Source organism: Rousettus aegyptiacus, unplaced genomic scaffold, assembly GCF_014176215.1.
Source record: "Rousettus aegyptiacus isolate mRouAeg1 unplaced genomic scaffold, mRouAeg1.p scaffold_m13_p_4, whole genome shotgun sequence".
NCBI lineage: Eukaryota > Metazoa > Chordata > Mammalia > Chiroptera > Pteropodidae > Rousettus > Rousettus aegyptiacus.
Window position 1 is genome coordinate 107283125 of NW_023416307.1, and position 15245 is coordinate 107298369.

The following is a 15245-nucleotide window of genomic DNA, read 5'->3' on the forward strand; positions in this document are numbered from 1 at the left end:
TAATATCACAACTATGTCAGAATTATAAGCATAAGATACATAACAGAGACCAGTGATCATCAGTAGGATGGTATATCACTCTAGGGTAAGCTGGTAATCGTCTCAAGCATCAGTTTATAGATTAATATATCATGCATTGATGAATTGTATGTAGCCTCTCACATTTCTTTTGTTCTTTCCCAAGCCAGTTACCTCTGTTTATTATGATATACATATGTGTGTGTGCATGTGTATGGACGCACACATTAGAGAAACTTCAGAGACAAAAAAAAATCAGTGTTCATGTCTTTCTTTAGAATATCTATCCATATTACAGAGAGCATTAGTACTGAGAAATACAATTTGGAAAATGTTGGCTTTCTTAATTAGGGCATATACTGTTGCAAAGGGAAGTATATTCAAACTAATTGATGTGACGAAGTTTACAGGAAAAATACAAGAACATCTTAAATGAACCAAGTGCAGAAATGACAGCAAGGTTTCAGCAGGCCTGACAGTCACTTATCCCCATGTATAATGATCTCGAATCTGCCTTTCTTGAAATTCAGCAATTTGCTCACTTCACATCTCTTTCAACAAGTCAACAAGTCACCTCCAAGGACAGTGCCTGGCTGTATCACAAATAGTACTTCATAGGTCCTTGCTAAGTTTTAGTTGTTGAGATGGTGAATGCATCTGCAGACATCTCAAATTCAAAATGTTACGCTGCCTTTCAGATTTTCAGTCTATCTTATTGCCGAGAAATGAGCAAATAAACTCCAAGATTCTGGATAGAATGAGCTTCAATGTATTAGCCTGACAAATGGAAACAGTATTTGGAAAATTATTTTAAAAACCATAAGAGTCAGAGAAAGTGACAAACAAACAAACAATGATTTCTAGGTGTGATCTTTTTAATGCAGGAACATATAATGGCTCTTGGCAGTGCACTCTGTTTTTCTTTTAGATCCCATTGTTCGAATCTCAAGTGGAAAGGAAGATTTCTGTCAGCAGAGGAAACTGCTAGTAATTCGGGCATGATAAAGTATTTCTTTACAACACTGAAGTTTTTCTTCCTAAGAGGACATAACTTAATTTTTTCTCTAATAATACATAATCATTCTAAAAAGTGTCAGTATCTAGTGAATATCTCTTGCATCCCAAATCTACCGCTCCCAGGAATAATCACTAGTAATATAACTTGATGTATGTAAATACATACATTCCATATGCACACAGATTTAGAACTGATAATACCGTGTAAGTATTCTACAATCTGCTTTTTTCACTTGACATATTATCGACACCATTTATATCAATAAACAGATATGAATGCAGAATTTTCTGTCATATGGATGAACTATAATTTGGTTGACCTCCAGCCTTTTCAGGGACATTGATTTTCCTTCTAAATTTTTGCTATTATAAATATTTATTCAATAAATTCCAATGCATATACACATTTACACTTGTTTTCTTGGGTAATTCTTAAAAGTGGAATTTCTGGATTGATCTCCAATTAGTCTGTGTGAATGTCCATGTAGCAAGCAGAATAATGTGCCTCTCTCCACCTGCTAGACATTTATATTCTAATTCCTGTGGCAGTGTTTGGTTACATTGCAAAGGGGATTTAAAGTTGCAGATAAAATTAAGGTTGCTAATCACATAAATTTATAATTGGGGAATTTATCCCCGATTATTTGGGTGGACCCAATGTAATCACAAAGGCCCTTAACCGTAGAATAGGGAGGCAAAAGAGAGAGTCAGAAGATGTGACTACAGAACAAAGGCACGCATGAAAAAAATGAAACAGTGGTAGCTTTAAGATGAATGTGGAATGGGCCAAGGAATGTGGGCAGCCTGTAGCCGGAAAGGGCAAGGATATAGATTCTTCCCAAGAGCTTCCAGAAAGGAGTGCAGCTTTGCTATTCCTTTATTTTAGCCTAGTAAGACCTGTGTCAGGCTTCTAAACTCCAAAACTGTGAGGTGATAAATTGTGTGTACTGTTGTAAGCCATGGTGTTTGTGGTAATTGGTTACAACAACAATAGAAAACTAATAGATTCTACTCCAGATTAATACAGTCAGGGTTAGCATCTGTTCTTAACTGGTTTTTGTTTTGTGTTCCACTTTAGGGTGAAAGAATGGCCTCAGTGGCCTCATTGTACCATGGACTATGAGCTACCTCAAAAGGGACCTGAATGTCACAAAGGGATAAGATTTGGGAGGTTCATAAATATTGTGATTTTTCCAAGTCTCACAGTTGGTTAAGAGTGATCATTATAACCTATATCTCTGGGTTTTAGCCCATTGCCTTTTCCCCCAGCATGTCTCCCAAACTCCCAGCTATGGCAGACTGTAAATGACCTCGCTGAACTGCCAATAACAACTCTCTTTGTCTTTACCATCCTGAATTAGAAGCTATAAAAGCCTCTGTGCTCTCTTCCATATGGCATAATACATAGCACAGTTCTGGCCAATGAATGAAAGTCTGCCAGCACACCCTCTTTCCTCTTTTTTCTACCTTTATTGAAGACAGGAAGGCTAGATCTACAACATTCAACTTCCAATAATCAGGGAAAGACCACAAGAATGTCAGAGATTCTGGTCCTGACATCTCCAAGTCCCTGAATCAATGTTAGATTTCTTGATATGTAAGAAATATACATTATTTGTTTAAGATACTGTTAATTATTTATTTTATAATTTACTGGAAAACATTCCTAACAGATAAAATCCCTCTTCTATCTTTAGTTATACCCTACCCTCTTTCTCTCTTCCAATATAATCCTATCCACCTTAATCTACCTCCCTCATGAAGTTCCCTTTGCTGTTATGCCTCATGAGAATCTCCTCATCCTCCCGTCCTTTCCAGCACAATCCAAGCCAGTCGATTGGTATTTTATGTTGCATTTCCTCTGACTGCTTCGTGTACATCAGCCCCGGCTGCTCTACAGAGCAGTACTGTCCAATGGAACTTTCTGCTGTCGGGTCCCAAGGGCAGCTGCCCGAGGATATCTCACAATGGCATATTAATTATTTTGAATTAAAACCTCTTGAGAAGCAGCGGGAGTGAGAAGAGCTCTCTGACTCTCTTCTGTCCCCTAAAAGCAGGAAATAAATCTCCATGATAGGTGTTCTCCCTGCTGCCGAAGGACTGAGAGACAACCATGCCACTAGAAAAACCCAGAGCAGAAAAAGCCTGTATAAACAAACGGTGAAATGCCTTTACTAATTTACTCCCTAAGCCCAAACCTTGTTTGGATTCCTTTCTCAACTTTCTTTGCTCTGTCAATTTCTCACAAATTTATTGTTTCTTTATCTAAAATGTTTTAAAAGTTGTCTAGTTTGATCATTTCTCTGAGCCTCATTTTATGATATGAGCATTATATTGTGATTCCCCCATGTGCACATACTAAATTTTTTCTTCTGTTAATCTAGTCTCATGTCATGAGAACCAAAAAAAAAAGGGTGAAAGGCGGGGATTCTCTTCCTCCCTGACCACTGGCATGAAGGAAGTTTCTGTATCTATGCACTTCAGTAGGGTAACCACTAGCTATGTGTAGCTACACTTGAAATGTGACTAGTGCAACTGAGGAACTTCACCTTTAATTTTATTTAATTTCATTTTAAGTAGCTATTTGTGCCTATCATATTGCTCAGCTTAGCACTAAAGTGGCAGATCCTTACTTAAAGAAAACAATAATGATGTGTGTGTGTGTGTATGTATATATATTTGGCCTCTAGGAGTGAGATAGACACTACTTAGTACATAATAAATCATTCTTAGGTGACTGTTAATTAATCCACATGCTCATAGCTGTAGTTACCAATCCATAGCCTACAGGAAATTGACAGGAACATAAAGGAAAGAAGTTTTCTGAGTGCAACCAAAGGGAAAGGGGAGGATGTAAGGAGCTATCTGAAGCAGACTGTCAGCACCTAGTTGATCAAGAAGGGAAGTTTTCGGTGGTGAGATGCCCAGTCAAAAGAAAGCATGAAGAGCTGACATGAGAATGAAAGGGTAGGCACCTACTTTATTGCAGGGAGCATGGGCTTCTGCACTAGAGGACCGCATGGGCTTTATATATGTCAGAGAACAATAGTGGCAGTGATATACGGGATCCCAATTACAAGGCAATTGGAGCAAAGTGGATAATATGTATCCAGCTAAATATGGACGTCCCCAGGTACAATGGTTGATTCAATTAGCAGGCAAGTGGAGCCAGCCGTAGTGTCCACAGACCCAGAGATATCCTGCAGGCAGCTAGTCGGTGGACTCTGTACTGACATAATATTGCCCGTTCCACCAGACCTTGGACATATTAGCAAGAATGGTGTTAGCACACAGCTCAGGGGGTAGCCACCCCATGATATGGTTGGTCACAGATCTTAACTTGCTCTATGCAGTGAGGGACCTACTCCCGCAGTTCCACATGTTGTTCCACCAGCCATCCCCACCCACTGGAAATGGCATAGCTATGAGGGGCGAGGATTTGTGATGATCATGGCAGAGCAGTGCCTTCATAGCCTGCCGTCACTGGTTCCATTCGGGTGTGGTGTTCCAGGTATGCAGCCATCTGTGTACCAGGCATCCTTATGGATGGGAGTCTGACCCTCTACATAGGGACTCGATATGTCTCCCATTTCATCAGGCTCCACCACGAGCTCTACTTAGAACTGCACTGGTACCAATAAGGGAGGCAGTTGACTAGGCAGGGGACTCACAGAGAACTGTGCCCACTACTCCAGGTACATCCCTCCACTTGGACAGCATATTCCCGTACAATTCCTGTGCAATTCCCATACAAGGTGTCTTCCTTAAGACCACAGCCACCCCTCCATGGGTTACGTGGACTGAATGGTTATGGGATTAGGGCCAATGATGGCCTCACTGGCCAGAAGGGCTGCATATATGGTAGCCAGTTGCTTCTCTATCAGAGAATACCATGCTTCAGAGCCTATCAGAGAATACCACCCTTCTGCATTTTTCCACAGTTGGGACTAGAATCCCATTGTCACCTTCTGGGAACTGTGCTTCTGCCACAAGCCCCATACAAACCCTATATCATCCGCCTGCACTATAAGCAGGAATGGGAGGGATGGATTCACTATGTTTAGAGTTGGGGCTTGTGCTACAGCTTGATTTGTAACCTTAAAGGCCTCTTCTATCTTAAAGGTCCGATCCCACTGGACACCCCGTCACATTAGATGGTGCAGGGGTCACATCAAGGAGGCCGAATGAGGAATGAACACTCTCCAAAATCCCAGCAGTCCCAAATCGATTTGGAGCTGCTTCACAGTCTCAAGTCAAGGATATGCTTATATCTTATCAATCACCGCCTCTGGCATTACTTCTGTCTTACCCTACCAGATAACTTCCAAAAATGTGACAGAGAACCCAGGTTCCTGGACCTTGTCCTCATTGACTGCCCAACTCTAGTCGGCAAATGCTTCTCACAGGCTGGTTGCCGCTGCTTCCAGTTCTGTAAGAGAATCAGAAGTTAGCATTATATTATTAATATAATGATATAAGTGCATCCTGGGTAGGTGAAGGCAAACTGTTCTTGACTTTCTGGGGCTATGGCAATAGAGAAAAAGGCGTTTGCCAAGACTACCACATAATGATATCATCCAAGTTCATGTGACAACTGGTCCATGATGTCCATGACCTTCAGTACAATGGCATGCAGGGGCGGTATAACCTTATTCGGCTCCTGATTGTCAACTGTCATGCACTAGGAGCCATCAGGCTTCTTCTCTGGCCACATGGGGGAGTTGTATGGGCTATGAGTAGACAAATGACTCTGGCTTCTTCTATCTTCAGTATGGTGCATCCTATTCCCTCATGGTTGCCCAGCAGGTGGTACTTCTTTGTATTCACTACCTGGATAGCTTGGGGCAACACCAACAGGGCATAGCGTGGACATCCCCGGATAATAGTTTTCACCATCCAGATACAAATGTGAAATTCACCAGCAGTAATATTCACAGTCAAGCCTCGCGAAACATCAATCCCCAAAATGTACTCCTTTATGGAGGATATGTACACTTGATATGTCCGAGGAGGCGATCTGCCAATACCCAATGTCATAGGGACCTGTCACATGTGAATGATTCAACCTCCATAGCCTTCTATGACTGCAGTGGGCCTGGAAAACTTGTCTGGATTCCCATAGAGCAGGGTGCTGTCAACACCTGTGTCCACAAGGGCTAATACCCTTTGCACATTGAGGGGGAAGCAATGTATAGTCAGTTCCACATGAGGCCTCAGGTCAACCAGCTGCCCCGCCAAACGTCTAATGGGGATGGGGGCGGATAATCAGCCAGCCACACCTCCAGTTTGTGGCTTTCTCGGGACCAGGAGTGAATTGCTGGTCAGGGCGCAGCTGATTCCACAGCGCCAGTAGTACTTCATTAGACTGCTGCTCAATCTTTTCTGCAGCAACGCCTGCAGTGGCTAGATCAAAGCACTTTGCCTGCGTCTCACTTTCAAGGCTGATTGGGCTGGGTGCTGCTCCACCCCCTCTTTTCAGCCACACCTCCACCCGTGCACTGGCCCGTTTGGGAGTGCAGGAGATGGTACAGCCGCACTCAGGTGGAACGCTCTTTGCACTTCCACATCCCCCAACCTTGCCATGACGAACGTTACCTCATGGATCTGCCTGTCTATGTAAAGCGACAGCAGCGCTACCATGGTGCCAAAAGTACGCTGGGCCAGAGGTCAAGATCAAGTCCTTCAAACAGTTTGTAAATACCTCCTCATCAGGGCTAGTGTACTGGGTGCGAAACATCATCCGTCGCATGCCCATTTCCCGAATTATCTGGACCAGATCTAAGTACGTGGTCCATCTGCTCACTGTCTCTGGCAGCTCCCTGGGTCGGCCCATACTGTGCAGTGGATATGAACCAGTTAATGAGGGAGTGGCTGCCCACACCCCGCACCGTATGTCCTACGTTCTGGAGGCGCTGCCTGAGAAACGATATCACCGCTGCTGAGGCCAGCTGAGCCATCTCTCCAGCCCCATCATCCTACAGCCGCAGCAGCCACCCTGGAACTGTCTCTCCGGCTCTCTGCCGTACCTGTTTTGTCAGGTCCTGGAGTTTGGTGGGGGTGTACTGGATTAAGTTAGTATGCTTTTTCGCCTGAGGGGTCACCACTAGCTTGCCCCCACCCCTTCAGGGGGGCCAACTGCTGCTCTGCTTCAACCTGCTGCTGTCTCACCTGCCTGCCTGCCACGGTACACCGGAGGGCTCCCAGATCAGGATGATGGCAGCGACTGGTCAGGCCCCTGAAGCATGAGTTCTGCTGCCACCAGCAGCCTTTCCAGCTCTTCTTCCTGGTGTTGTAGCTGTTGCACCTGCTGAGCCTGATCCTGAACCTCCAGGCTGGCCTGCCGCAGCACTGGCCAAGAACATCCAGGCCATCTGACCCCGCCCCCCCCCGCCCCCCGCCTCTCGGTAAGTGGTTGGGACATTCGGCTCCAACATCACCAGGGCTTTCTGGACGTCTTCCAGATGTGACTTCTCTCCATCCCAGTCCTTCGAGGGCATCCATGTGGCCAGATACGCGGCAACGGGATACCACTGGGATGTGGGGTAGGGTGGGGGGCACATGCCCTCCGCCCGGGAACCATCCCGCGGGCTGTGGGCTCTTCCCTCCGGCTATGCCAAATGTCAGCGCAGAGCTGATCAAGAAGGGAAGGTTTGATGGTGAGATGCTCAGTTGGAAGAACACACGAGGAGCCTACACGAGAATGAAACAGCAGGCACCTACTATATTGTGGGGAACTTGGGCTTCTGCGCTAGGGGACCGCATAGGTTTTATATATGCCAGAGAACAATAGTGGCATTCTGCCACACATGCATAATAAACAACAAGCTGAGTCATAGTTACATAAGTTAGGCGCAGGCACCCTACTACATTAATGTAACATTTTAAATCCAGAGTCCTAATCCTAGCTGCAAGCCTAGATCACAACCAGACTTGGAACCCTCAGGGATGATGGCTTTTCAGCCCTAGATGATATTTCCTTATTGAAGGGAGAATCAACATGGCTAAATATTCTCCTTTTCCCCCCAGGAAAATCTAGAAATTGGGATATATGGCTAAAAACATCAGATTTTTAAATGTTGATAATTCAAAATTTAGAAGAAAATAGCTCTGGGTAGCACGTATAAAAGACATATGTTGGCCAGACATGGCCAGAAGGCCACAAGTTCAAGCTTGTGACCCACAAAATAAATTTCAGATTCTTCCCAGTCCAGATGATCTGCTGACACTTCAGACTGGTCTCCTGCTGTTCCTCTCCAGTGTACTCTGCTTTAGCAACCTGGGACCACTTACGGTTCCCCAAACACATCTAAAACTCTTATGCCTTTATGCTTTTGCTTCTGCCATTCTCATTGCTCCTATAATACCCTCTCCTTCTGCATGCCTCAATCCATTTTTCTTTATAGGAAAATCCTATTTATTTTTCAGGGCTCAGCTCGGATGTCTTTTTTTTTTTTTTTTTTTTTTTTTATATAAAATCTTCTCTGAATCTGCATAAAATCAAAAGTCTAATATGACCCATTGTACAAACAGCTACTTCTTTAATTTTTCTTATGATATTAGACTAAGTTGCTTACCAACTAGCTTTAGTAATAATTCCTGCCAGATTCCAAGCACTGTGCTAGGTGACTTGTACAATTAACTGTGCCAAGGGACTTATATGACTTAGTACTTGTTTTCCCCAGAGTTAAATAAGTCTGTGCTACTACCTCCTTCTCTCTGAAGGATGGGCAATTATAGTAATGATGGTAAAGAGTAAAAAAGATGTTGTTTGTCAAGTGTTCAGTACAGTAGCTGGAGCACAGAAAGCACACAGTGTTTGCCCTCATTGTCATTTTGTACCCTGGAATATGCCATATAGAGATGCCTATATGGACATATGGTCTGACATATTTTAAGCTAAATTAAGATTCAAATTTGGTGGAAAATCCATGCAACTTAATCTGAAGTAGCAGGTAGACAAAACAATTTTATTTATATATAGTTTTTCCTTATAACAATGTTGTTACTTTATATTATGAATTTATCTTTCAGATTAAAAAACTGAAATACAAGCAGGTAAAGTCATCTCTCCAGTCACATGGGCGTTGGAGCAGGGATTTAAACTGAGGTCTGTTTAAAATTGAAGCCTCGTGAAGTCCAGGAGATGGGCTAATTGCTCAGTTCTCAGGCTTGGAAAGTAACTAAAACCAGGACTGGCTACATGACTTGGCAACAGCTCCACTGTCAGAGCAGGAACTCAGGTTCAGGTCTCCCGTCTCCAGGGCTTCTTCTTTTCTAGCTCCATACCTTTCTTTGCCAAAATATACAGTTTGCATTCAGGACCACCTTAAAGGAGGTTTGGGAGCTTCTGAGTGGCCTTTGCATTTCCTTAAGACAGTCTTTTTGGGAGACTATCCCGAAACAGACTCAAGGATCATCCTGCGTGGAACTCAGACTGTAAAGATGCCACAGGGCATGACTGCCCTCCATGACTGCCAGGCCAAAGAGGAAGGACCACTGGCCTGCCTTCAAAAACAACTTAGCAGACCTCTTGGGAATCTCAGCTCAGCTCTCCTTTGCTTCTTCCTGGGCCTTTGAAAAACCTGGAATATACAGAAAGATACGTTTCATGTCAAAGACAGCAGAACCTGTCTGTGCCTCCTAGGAGACTACCTTTAATTCTTGGAAGAATAGCATTCATAATACTGTGAGAACTTGGCTTTTGAGAATTCTTCTTAAGAATGGTAGAAAGTCACGATAAATGCTTTCTTTTATTTCCTTGGGGAAAATGGATTTATTTTAATTTTAATTTTTTTTTTATTGTGGTAAGAATGCTTAACATGAGCTCTACTCTTAAGAAACTTTAAGTTCATAACACAGTATCATTAACTATAGGCACAATGTTGTAACACAGCAGATCTTTAGGATTTATTCATCTTTATAACCGAAATTTTATACTGTTGAAAAGCAGCACCTGGCAACCAACATTTTACTCTGTGTTTTTATGAGTTTGACTATTTTAGATACTTTGTATTAGTGGAATCATGCAGTTTTTGTGCTTCTGTGACTGGCTAATTTCATTTAATGTAATGTATTCTAGGTTCATCTATGTTATCACATGTGGCAAGGTTTCCTTCTTTCTCAAGGCTAAACAATATTCCATTGTATGTATAAACTTCTTTTTCTTTATCCATTCATTTGTTAATAAACATTTAGGTTGTTTCTACATCTTGGCTATTATGAGTAAACATGGGAGTGCTCTCTCTTCAAGATCTTAATTTCATTTTTTTGGATGTGTACCTAAGAATGGAATTATGGGATCATATGGTAGTACTAGTTTTAATTTTTTGAGGAACCTAGATATTGTTTTCTATAGAAGCACAACATATTACATTCTCATCAACAGTGTACTGGAGTTCTAATTTCTTCGCATCCTCACCAATACCTGTTATGTTTTGTTTTTTGATATTTGCCTTCCTAAAAGGTGCAAAACAATATCTCATTACTGTTGTGACTTACATTTTTCTAATGATTAGTGATACTGAAATTTTTTTCATAAACCTGTTGGCCACTTGGATGTCTTCTTTAGAGAAATGTCTATTCCAGTTCCTTGCTCATTTTAATTGAGTTATTTGTTTTTATGCTACTGAATTATAGGAGTTTCTAATTTTTCTTATATTTTGGATATTAGCCCATGTTAGCTATGTGTTTAGCAAATATATTCTCCCTTTTCATAGGTTGTATTTTCACTCCATTTATTGTTTCCATTGCTGTTCAGAGCTTTTTAGTTTGATGTAGTCCCACTTGGCTATTTTTGCTTTCCTTGCTTGTGCTTTTAGTATCATATCCAAGAAATCATTGTCTAAACTATTATCATGAAGATTTTCTCACATGTTTTCTTCTAGAAATTTTATTAAAAATGAAAACATCATATTAAAACTATGGGCTATGGCAAAAGCAGTACTGAGAGAATTTATAGTGATAAATGTCTACATTAAGAAAGAAGAAATATCTGAATTAAACAACTTAAAACCCAAAGAAACTAGAGAAAGAAGAGCAAACTAAGCTCATAGTTAGCAGAAGGAAGGAAATAATGAAGATTAGAACAGAAATAAATGAAATAGAAGATTGAAAAACAATAGAAAACATCAACAAAACTAAGAGTTGGTTTTTTGAAAGATAAAATTGATAAATGCTTAGTTAACTAAAAATAATTAACATTCAAGTAAATAAAATAAAAATTTAAGAGGAGACATTACAACTGATGCTGTGGAAATAAGAAGGATCGTAAGAGACTGTCATGGACAATTACACACCAACAAACTGGTTAACCTAGAAGAAGCAGGTAAATTCCTAGAAACATAACACCTTACCAAGACTGAATCGTGAAGAAACAGAATAGCTGAACAAACCAATGATGAATAAGGATTTTGAATCAGTAATCAAAAACCTCCCAACAGTGAAAAAAGCTTAGGACCCTATGGCTTCACTGGTGACTTCTACCAGTTTAAAAATAATTAATACCAGTTCTCCTCAAACTCTTCCAAAAAATTGAAAAGAAGGAACACTTTCACACTCATTTTACATGGCCAGCATAATCATTTTACAAGTTAAACAAAAACACAACAAGTAAAGAAAACTAAGGCCAATATCTCTAGTGAAGATAGATGCAAAAATTCTCAACAGAATACTAGAAAGCCAAATTCAATAATTGGCTCATACACCATAACTCAGTGGGATTTATCTCTTAGTACAGGATAATTCAACTTATGAAAATTAATTAATATGATATGCCATATTAACAGAATGAAGGATAAAAATCACATAATTATCTTAATAGATGCAGAAGGGCATTTGACAAAATTCAAAACCCTTTCATGATAAAAACTCTCAACATACTAGGTAAAGAAGGACTCTACCTCTATGAAATAAAGACCATATGTGAAAAATCCAAAGTAGCACCATACTCAATGGTAAAAAACTGAAAGCTTTTCCTCTAAGATCAGGAACAAGGCAAGGATGCTCACCATCATCACATCTAGTCAACATAGTTCTGGAAGTCCTTTCCAGAGTAACTACATACACACAAAAGAAATAAAAGGCATCCAAATTAAAAAGAAAGAAGTGAAATTTTCTCTGTTCACAAATGATATAATTTTATATGTAGAAAACACTAAAGACTCCACCCAATAACTGTTAGAACTAAAAGTGAATTCTGTAAAGCTACAAGGTATAGTTAACATACAAAAATCCATTACATTATACACTAATAAAAAACTATCAGAAAAATATATAAAGAAAATGGTCTAATTTATAACAACATCAAAACAATCAAATACTTATGAATAAGTTTAAACACAAAAGTGAAAGACTTGTACTCTGAAGACTATATAACATGAATGAAAGAACTTAATTCAGATATAAACAAATGGAAAGATATTTATGTTCATGGATTATAAGACTTAACATTGTTAAAATGTTTATTCTACCCAAAGTGATATATGGATTCAATGCAATTCCTATCAAAATCCCAATGACATTTTTTACAGAAGTAGGAAAAAATCCTAAATTCATATGGAACTACGAAAGACCCTAAATAGCCAAAGCAATCTTAAGAAAGAAAAACAAAGCTGGAGGTATCACACTTCCTGCTATTAAATATATATTACAAAACTATAGTAGTTAAAACAGTATGGTGCTGGCATAAAGGCAGACCTATAGACCAATGACACAGAATAGAGAGCCCAGAAATAAACCCAGGCATATGCAGTCAAACTTAAACTTCAACAAGGATGCCAGAAACACTGTGGAGAAAGGATAATGTCTTCAATAGATGGTGTTAGAAAAATTAGATATTCACATGCAAAAGAATGAAATCAACTCAAAATGTATTAAAGATTTAAACATAAAAAAATTCTGTTTATTTATTTATTTATTTAGAAAATTCAAATAAACTAATAGTGAGAACACAAAGCATATGTTGATGTGTGCATTTTGAAATTTAATATCTCCATCTTTTGAAAATAGTTGTTGCAGTGTTCTCATTGAACATGTTATACATATGCACACCCACTGGAGAACACAGAATTTACAGACAAACACAAACAGAAAAGTTTTAATCAGCTACCAATCCCATCACTCAGAATTAACCATGGTTAATTTCTTGGTGTTTATATGTCCAGGCTGTTTTTTAAAAGACATATTATATTGTTTTCTTAACTGAGTTTTTACTTAAAATGTTATAAATATTTGTGATAAAACTATTCTATATCTCGACTATGATGATAGTCACAGAAATCTACACATGTGGTTAAATTGCATAGAACTTAACACACACACACACACACACGCACACACACACACACATGAATGCATGTAAAAATGAAGAAATCTGAGTAAGTTCAGTGGATTGTATCAATGTCAGTTTCCTGGCCAGGATATCATACTATGGCTATACAAGATGTTATCATTGAGGAAAACGGAAATGGGTATATACTGGACTTCTCTGTATTATGTCTTATAATTACAGGTGAAACTAAAATTAGCTCAAAGTTAAAATTAAAAAAAAAACTGATAACATTATAATATCTTTCTCATCAACAAACATTGTTATCCAATATCTTTTTTCCTTTTTTTGCATTTTTATAGTACCATATAATTTTTAAAGTAGCCTTTATTTTTTTGAGCGCTTTTAGGTTCGCAGCATAATTGAGTAGAAGGTAGAGACTTACCATATAATTTCTGCCCCACATATGCCTAGCCTTCCCCATTATTAACATCTGTCATTAGAATGGTACAGTTGTTACAGTTGATGAATCCACACTAACACATTACCACTCAAAGTCCACAGTTTACATTAGGGTTCACTCTTGGTGTGGTGCACTCTATGGATTTGGAAAATGTATAGTGTCCTGTATTTACCATCATATTAGGGCAGTGGAAGTACTCTGTACACAATAATGGTAAGCACAATAAAATTTAAAAGGCTGCCTACTTTTCCATTATATGGATGTATCATGATTAATTTAACCAGTTCTCTAGTAAATTCCCTTTGTATAAGGTCTCAGGGTCCAGAAAAACTGCTCATTGCAGACACTGAATTGATAAAACCAGAAAAGTCCTACTAATCACCTAATTCTAATACACTATTTTATACAAGGGAATATTAAGGCCCAGAGAGGCAAAGTACTCTGTTTAAGGTCAGAGAAGCAATTAATGAAAAGCTTAGCTTAGAGCCTTGGTCTCTCCGAAAAGGTTGACAATTAGTTTAATAAATTATAGAACAGTATATAGCCACAAAATACAATTTAGTAGCTTAACATGTTCTGATTCAAAAGAACAAAAATGCATTGTTAAGTAAAAACACCAAAATGTCAAGTATCACAACTGTATGAAAAATATAGTAATTTCACTCATATGTCTACAGAGCAGGTAGTTAATGTGAATGAATGAAAGTGGCCTGAATAGATCACCATAGGGTGGGGTAAGGAGTATGGAAAACTCAAGAGACAGCCATTACTCATTTCCAGTTAACTGCTGCCAGTTCAAAATGAAAATCATGTTGCCACAAGAAAATTTGGTCATTTATGTAAAAATACCACATTAAAAAAACATTTGCATCAAATCCATTTAAATGAACAAACAGAAAAAAAGAACTATGTAAGCTAGGCAAAACATGTTTGTGAGAGTAAGTCAATTTGTGGGCTACACACATGACAAGTGGTGACTGCTGGAATGTGATTCAATTTGTATTATTAAATATAGGTATATATTTCCATAGAAAAGAAAATCTAGAGGAATAAACAGATAACAGCCATTACCCCTAAAACGTGAATGTAGTGAATGTTTGTCTTTTTAAATTTGGGGGGTTGCACAGCATCTAAAATCCATTCTTGTGACCAGCGGAATCACCCACCTTGTAACAGAGTTTTTTCCCAAAGGTATCTGAAACCACCAGCTCCTGGTTTTCCCAGCCTGTCTTGCATTTGGGACCCAGGCACTGATGTTGATCCCACTAATTAGATGGGTTAACCCTAGACTTAAATTTGAAAATATTGATATCAAGAAGTAGAACTGCTCTGACTCCTTCCCAGGAAGGTGGTGCAGATAAGGCAGCTACTGATAATTTCTGGAGGACTCAGAGACAGCATTAAAGGCAGTGTTCAGTGAAGCTCTGTGATACCCATGAGACAAGCTGTAGGATGTGTGCCCAGTAGGGACAACCGAAGCAC

General features: G+C 39.5%; 1 pseudogene; it reads left to right on the top strand.

Moving 5' to 3' along the window:
• Nucleotides 1-7645: 7645 nt before the first annotated feature.
• LOC118601736 overlaps nt 7646-15245 on the top strand; it is a 52871-nt pseudogene continuing 45271 nt past the window's right edge.